Source organism: Scleropages formosus, chromosome 4 (assembly GCF_900964775.1).
Source record: "Scleropages formosus chromosome 4, fSclFor1.1, whole genome shotgun sequence".
Classification (NCBI taxonomy): Eukaryota; Metazoa; Chordata; class Actinopteri; order Osteoglossiformes; family Osteoglossidae; genus Scleropages; species Scleropages formosus.
In genome coordinates, this window is record NC_041809.1 from 38,992,875 (window position 1) to 39,000,654 (window position 7,780).

Consider the following 7,780-nt stretch of genomic DNA (forward strand, 5'->3'; position numbering starts at 1 on the left):
AAGTCTTCAGCAGTGAGAGAAGAGGGAGGAGGAGGTGGCGGCAAAGAGACTGTGTGGTTTTTTTGGATGCAGACTGTATTTTCCTGTGGAAGAAGGAGGTTTTAGTTGAAGAGACAGCAGACTGAAAAGCAGCTAAGAGTGACTGGTAAGCATCCAGGTCCAATGGAGTTTTGGATTTACGCCATCTTCGCTCTGCAGTCCGCAGTTTGGTCCTGTTAGCACGTAATGTATCAGACAGCCATGGGGTAGCAATGGGGCGTGCTGGTCTAGAAGACAGAGGGCAGAGAGAGTCAAGGGAGGAAGATAAGGCAGAGAAGAAAATGTCTGTGGCATCATCTGTAGATAGATCTGAGAATTGTGGAGCAGAAGGGAGAGCGGCCAGAGTAGCAGAGGCAAAGCAGGAAGGTGAGAGAGATTTTAAGTTGCGGCGAAAGGTGACAAAGGGTGCAGGAAGAGACGAAGAGTTAGTGGTGAGGGAGGGTTGAAAGGAAATGAAGAAGTGGTCAGAGACATGCAGCGGCGTGACAGAGAGAACGGGACAGCCATGGTTGTGGGAAAATATAAGGTCAAGACAGTTGCCCGCTTTGTGAGTAGCAGGGGACTGGGGCAGGGAAAGATCGAAGGACTGTAGGAGCAACAGAAGGCCGCTTGCATGAATGTCATCGACATGCAGGTTGAAGTCACCCAGGAGAATCAGTGGAGAGTTGTCCCCTGGCAGAGAGCTCAACAAGATGTCAAGGTCATCCAAGAAGCGGCCAAGAGGGCCAGGAGAGCGATAAAGGAAAACCACAACAAGAGTGACTGGGGCAGTGATAGAGACAGCATGGCATTCAAAGGAGGACAGATCATGCAAGCGAAGAGGAAGAATAGAGTATTCTCACCAGAGAGAGATGAGCAGGCCTGTGCCTCCACCTCTGCCGGTGGAAAGAGAGATGTGAGAGAAGGAGTAGTTAGTAGAGAGTGCTGCAGGTGTGGCTGAGTTGTCTGGGGTGATCCATGTTTCAGTTAGGGCCAGGAGATCCAGTGAGAGATGGGAGGCATAGGCTGGTATGAAGTCAGCTTTTCTCACAGCAGACTGGCAGTTCCAGAGTCCCATAGAGAAAGTAAAGCAAGATGGAAGGTTTGACATGTGAGGATAAACCAGATTGCTGTAGCAGCCAGAGCGCCCAGCAGCGGTGTCGAAATCGCACAACTCGCTTACCGTAGAAGACTTTGATGGCCAACATGTTGGACGCATGTTCCCTTGAGGACAACTGTAATGGTGGCCTTCCTTGGTGGACTCCCGCAGGTAGACTCCCTTGTCTTTGCACCCTGAGTCTTCGCACCAAGAGGCTGCCACAACCGCTGCCGCTATGGGTCACCAGCTGCTATTTAAACTGGGCTACTGTCTATCAGCTGACTTCCTAATTGAAACCGAAACTACACCAACAATGGCGACTAAAACAACCAACCAGACGCAATTAATCAAACTCACTGAGTCATGCCCACTCCTGCTACAAGACACAGAAATGATCCAGAGAACAGTCGTCTTAACAAACCACTAAATACTACTTAACAAACAAAATAATTACAGTGCCACGCAACGCTACACAAACACTATCAACTATCAACCTGTACAGCTATACAACACAAATGTGCGACGGGAAAAAGCGGTAGCAAAACAACTACACTTACCAGAAACACCACGAACAGCAGTGACGCACCTCCAACACAAAATATAATGCACAATAAGGCGATGGTTGGGCAAGGTCGGGCGAGGTCAGGCGAGGAAGTAGGTTGAAGCGCAGAGGGGACGGTTGTCTCAAAGAAATTCCGCAGTTTGGGAGCAGTGGTGTGGCTACTTTTATACTCCTTCCTGCTTGTTACCATCAGAAATTGGTACCCAGGGTGTGGTCGGGGACATGACAGCGGTAACATCTATATACAAATGTTTGCAGGAGACTGTTGTGGTCTATACCTGAAATTATATGGCCATAAGTCAACATGTGCAGGTGACAGTTTAGACATGTTTGACAGTTCGTGTTTTCACTTTTCACTCTCTGTATCTATTCCCTAAGATCTGCCTAGTTCTGGTCCTGCAGCTCTCAAAATATTTCTATGAAAATTTGCAGCCTCAAAGTCTGGAAAATCTGAGACTTGTGCTCAACTTAAAGACTATTAGCAGGAATTAGGCAACTGGAAGCAAAAAATAGGAAGAGATTTCATGGCCAAGGATGTCCTTACATAATGTAGACAAGAAACTGTCCACTGGGGAGAAGACATGGCAGATACTGATGTCTTTTGAACTCATTTAAATGAAAACCCACAACCACAAATACAGTACATTGGCAGTTCCCTATGATGGTCAGAATAACTTGCTTATGTTGCAGTGAAGATATTTAATAGAAATTATGACATACAGTACAGGTCAGTGCTGTCATATAAAGCCTGAAGCTACCAGCGGTCCACCTCGAGTTACCAGTCTAAATATCTGACACTGCGTGGTCATGACAAGGGTCAAAGTAGGGCCTCCTTCTTCATGTGCTGCTCCTTTACAATCCAGAAGCTTGCACTCCTCATCACTGTAAATGTTGGCAAATATGTACAATACAAATAGCAGTTTTACTTCCTTTCCTCTCCTTTATAAAATCACTCATTAAAATATTTTTCTGAAATAATGACAGTTTAGATCTCTACCCATAATCTTTAAGCAGAACTGGACAAGGAGGTAAAGAAAGTGGAGGTACAGCAACACAGTGGTTCCTGAAATGTTTAGCAAAGTGTAGGTTTCACTCAAAGTCAGTGTGTGGAGTTTGCGTGATCTGTGTGTGTTTACAAGCTAAAGATGTGGAAGGAAGAAGGCAGCGGTAGGGTCGTACAGAGCAGACTGGAGACCCGGGTGTGGAACCAATTGCGGCATCATTTATTACAAAGGTAGAAGCGGCAAAGCAATACTCGTGCTTGGGGACAGGTGTGGTTCAATCCAAGGTACAAGCGTTGTTCAGGAGGAGAATCCACGGACGTAGTCGATGAAGTGAAGCGAGGGTCGATGCTGTGGGAGACAGGAAGGGGGACAAGAAGACAGGCGAGGGAACAAGAAAGGAGAAGCACGGAGAAGGACAGGTAAGGCGCTGTGGAAGTGTTGTGAATGCAGAAGGGATGATTGTTTCTAAGAGATTCTGCAACGGGGAATGGTGGACTGGTGCTCTTTCTACCCGGCTGCGCTGATTGTGACCAGGAGCTTGCGGTTGTGCTGAGGGCGTTGGCGTGACAGGTAGATCACATCCTTATCCTCCCTTACCATAAAACCCACGCAAGTGGCCCCCGTGAGTCCAATTGGACTGGACAGCACTTTACCTTCAATGTGCCTTTGCAAAAACATAGTTGTTTTCTGTGTACTTTTTTCTTTCCACATACCTCATGGGCAAAAAACCATGTTAAAATGGTTGGACTGACAATACAAGCTGAGTTATTGGAGGGACAGAAGTGAAGAAAGTGGTGGCAGAGGGGTCACTGAGAAAGTTAAGGAGAGGTGCACAGGGTCTACCATGTGAGCTGGGCACTGGAAATGTCTACCTCCTCACTCAGCCTGTACCTCTATTCCTTTGGAAGAGGGATCCCAAATGAATAACACACATTAGCACATGGAGAAATTATAGGTGAAACACGTAAATTTCAACATATGCGCAACTCTAACCAGAAGTGCTTTAAAGGGGTTCCAGTTTCAGGGTGTGGAACAAGACATCAGCATGATGGACAGTGTCCAGAGTGGGCTGGGGGTGCCAGTGGTGTGGTCACCTGTCTGCGTGTGACAAGGCAGTTATAACACTCACCTTGCTCTGTGACTTTACCACAAAGAGATTGGGTCTCCAAAATGTTCGAGAAAGACATCCATTCCCGCTCCAAGGCTGCAGGAGGCAGCAGAGATGGAGAACCACACGCGCGCTGGAGCAGAACCATTTTTAAAAAGCTTCCTGAAAGAAAGCATCAGTGCACCATCTCAGCTTGATGCCATTCACAGGCACACCATCCAACTAACTGTAATCTGTTTTATACAAAGAAAATGTAGGCTACATGTAGGGAGCATGGTGGTGCAGCGGGTTTGGCCTGTGCCTGCTCTCTGGTGGGTCTGGGGTTTGAGTCCCGCTTGGGGTGCCTTGTGATGGAGTGGTGTCCCGTCCTGGGCGTGTCCCCTCCCCCGCCGGCCCTATGCCCTGTGTTGCTGGGTTAGGCTTTGGCTTGCTGCCACCCCACTTGGGACAAGTGGTTCCTGTGTGTGTGTGTAGGCTACATATTTCCAGGAAACAAAGTTGTTTGTCCATTACTTATAACTGAATTTTGATGAATGAGAAAAATTTGCAAGTTTAAGGCCTCACTAATATACTGAGCAAACTTTAAATGGTCACAACATTTTAAAGATTCAGACAAATTACACACACATTTTCAGAACCGCTTGTCCCATATGGGGTCGCGGGGAACCAGAGCCTAATCCGGCAACACAGAATGTAAGGCCGGAGGGGGAGGGGACACACCCAGGACGGGACGCCAGTCCGTCGCAAGGCACCCCAAGCGGGACTCAAACCCCAGACCCACCGGAGAGCAGGACCGTGGTCCAACCCACTGTGCCACCGCACCCCTTCAAGCAAATTATGTGTTCATATATTTTCTAAGTCACAGTTTCCAACTGACAGCACTTCAGCAGTGAACAGAAAAAATTCCAGCACCACAGAATTTTTGGAAGCCACTGCTTTTGTCATTGACAAAGACTTAAATGAAGAAAATGATATTCATGAGCCCTGAACTGGTGTTCTCTCTCTTCTGTTTACTGGTGGCTCCCAGCAGCCAGCCCTATCCTGCCCCACCCCATCCTGCCCCACCCCACCCTGTTTCCCCACCTCACCTTGCCCCACCCTGCCCTGCCCACTCTGCCCCACCCTGCAACTCAAACCCCAGACCCACCAGAAAGCAGGACCTGGCCAGACCTGCTGCACCACCGCACCCCCCTGTTCCCATGTCCTGTCACAAAATAAACAAACCTTCATTTGGGTCCAGACCTTATCTCCTGTCTCCCATCTGCATCTGTGACAGATGCACTGCACCGCCATGACTGGCTCCCATAGACTCTGTTACGTGTTATTATAGATTATGTACACAGGCCTTCAGTGATGTGTTAACATCTCAAATTCCGCAGCCTGTTATAAGAAAACATCCAGACTTTGCTTTGGACAAAGGTGCCGACTGAATATCAAAAATCACACGTAAGTCAAATAATAATCATCTGCAATTGTGTACAGTGTGTTCACAGACACTAATTAACATCTCAGATATTAGATGTTAACAGCGAGTGGGAACGCCAAAGAAATGAAGAACCAGAGAAGGTGACATGTCTTCTCTCTCCTTACAGAGATTTGTTTCTTTGAGATGCTGTTAAGAGCTCAAAATAAGTTTCCTTTTTTTTGTTACTCCTCAATCCCCCCTCCCCCCTTGTGGAAAACTTGCCTGGAGTTAGATGTAAATCAAAATTTTCATTCCCTTTGCCCCATCAGGCCACTATGCTCCTTCACCTCTGGCCACTTGGTGGTCCTGTGCCTAAGAGGTCCAAATTCAAAAGGATCTTGGCTGCTTGAAAGCATGTGAACCCTATAGGCATGGTCATTAGTTGTGCATAAAATATTAGAATAAAAGGATAAAATCTAAATCTTAAAATGGTTTAGCCTGTGCACCTTGGGCTTCAATTGCTTTTGTACCTGTCCTACTTGCGTGTTTCTACTACACACATACAGTAATTTCTTCTAAAGCAACATATGGAACTGGTCATTACACAACTGTTATGTCACATGAGAAACACTGTTTTTCAGCAAATAACTCCTTTGTGGTAAAACTAAGGGAGACCAGGGGTGTATATTTGTTGTATTTGTAGTTGTTAATATATTTTATATATAAAGCCAGTACCCAGGATGAAACAAGGCTGGTCTGAAGGACAGCACAGGGGGGTCTGATCATGGCAGCACAAGAACAGGCTGTAAGCACCAGATCCATAGAGGCCGGGATCTACCATAGCAAATAGGACCCAAGGTGCAGGCTGTGCAAAGACACCCCTGAAATAGCCCAGCACACAGTAGCAGAGATTAAGATGCAAGCTGGGACAGTGTACACTGAGAGGTGTCACCAATACGACTTCAAGTTCCAGGCTGACAAGCAGTTGCTGGCCAACCAACCAGACATAATGGTGGTCGACAAGGAGAAGAGGGCAATTGTGATAGACGTAACAATCCCAAGTGACAGCAGTTTCAGAAAGAAGGAGCATGAGAAGGCAGAGAAGAACCAAGGGCTGAAGGATGAACTGGAACGAATGTGAAGTCCAGGGTGGTCCCAGTGGTAATCGGAGCACTCGGGGCTGTGACCCCCAGTCTGGGAGAGGGGCTCCAGCAGATTCTAGGAACATCTGAAGTCTCCGTCCAGAAGAGTGCAGTCCTAGGAACAGCTAAGATGCTATGCAGAACCCTCAAACTCCAAGGTCTCTGGTAGAGGTCCAGAGCTTGAAGAAAACACACACCACCCTATGTGGGGGTGAGAGGGAGATTTTTTTTTATTTATATAATCAATGCATGGAGAGAAACGGAATAAAACTATGCACTGTATAAAATGCAAGTAGGCGGAAACTTTCAGTCTCCGTGCCTGGGTTCAGATCCTCCTGCCGCTCTTGTATCCTGAAGTGAGTTATTTCACCTGAACTCAGTAAAAATAAACCACCTGCATAAATGGGTTAATTATTGTGTGTTGTAAGGAATGAGTCAGGTAAATACTGTATATATCATATAGTGCCATCCATCTTCCTCCGCTTTTATCCGGGGCCGGGTCGCGGGGGCAGCAGTCCGAGCAGAGTCCTCCAGACTTCCCTCTTCCCGCACACCTCCTCCAGTTCCTCTGGGGGAACCCCAAGGCGTTCCCAGGCCAGCCGGGAGACGTAGTCTCTCCAGCGTGTCCTGGGTCTGCCCCGAGGCCTCCTCCCAGTGGGACAAGCCCGGAACACCTCCCCAGGGAGGCGTCCAGGAGGCATCCGGAACAGATGCCCGAGCCACCTCAACTGGCTCCTCTCGATGCGGAGGAGCAGCGGCTCTACTCCGAGCTCCTCCCGGGTGACTGAGCTCCTCACCCTAACCCTAAGGGTGCGCCCAGCCACTCTGCGGAGGAAACTCATTTCTGCCGCTTGTATCCGCGATCTCATTCTTTCGGTCGTGATCCAGAGTTCATGACCATAGGTGAGGGTAGGAACATAGATCGACTGGTAAATTGAGAGCTTCGCCTTACGACTCAGCTCCCTCTTCACCACAACAGACCGGTACAATGACCGCATTACTGCGGACGCCGCACCGATCCGTCTGTCAACCTGCCGCTCCATTTTTCCCTCACTCGTGAACAAGACCCCGAGATACTTAAACTCCTCCACTTGAGGGAGCAACTCCCCCCTAACCCGGAGGGAGCAATCCACCTTTTTCCGACTGAGAACCATGGCCTCGGATTTGGAGGTGCTGATTCTCATCCCCGCCGCTTCGCACTCGGCTGCAAACCTCCCCAGTGCACGCTGCAAGTCTTGACTTGATGAAGCCAACATGACCACATCGTCCGCAAAAAGCAGAGACGAGATCTCGCGGCCACCAAAACAGACACCCTCCGTTCCCTGACTGCGCCTAGAAATTCTGTCCATAAAGATAATGAACAGAATCGGTGACAAAGGGCAGCCCTGGCGGAGTCCAACATGCACCGGGAACAGGTCTGACTTACTGCCGGCAATGCGAAC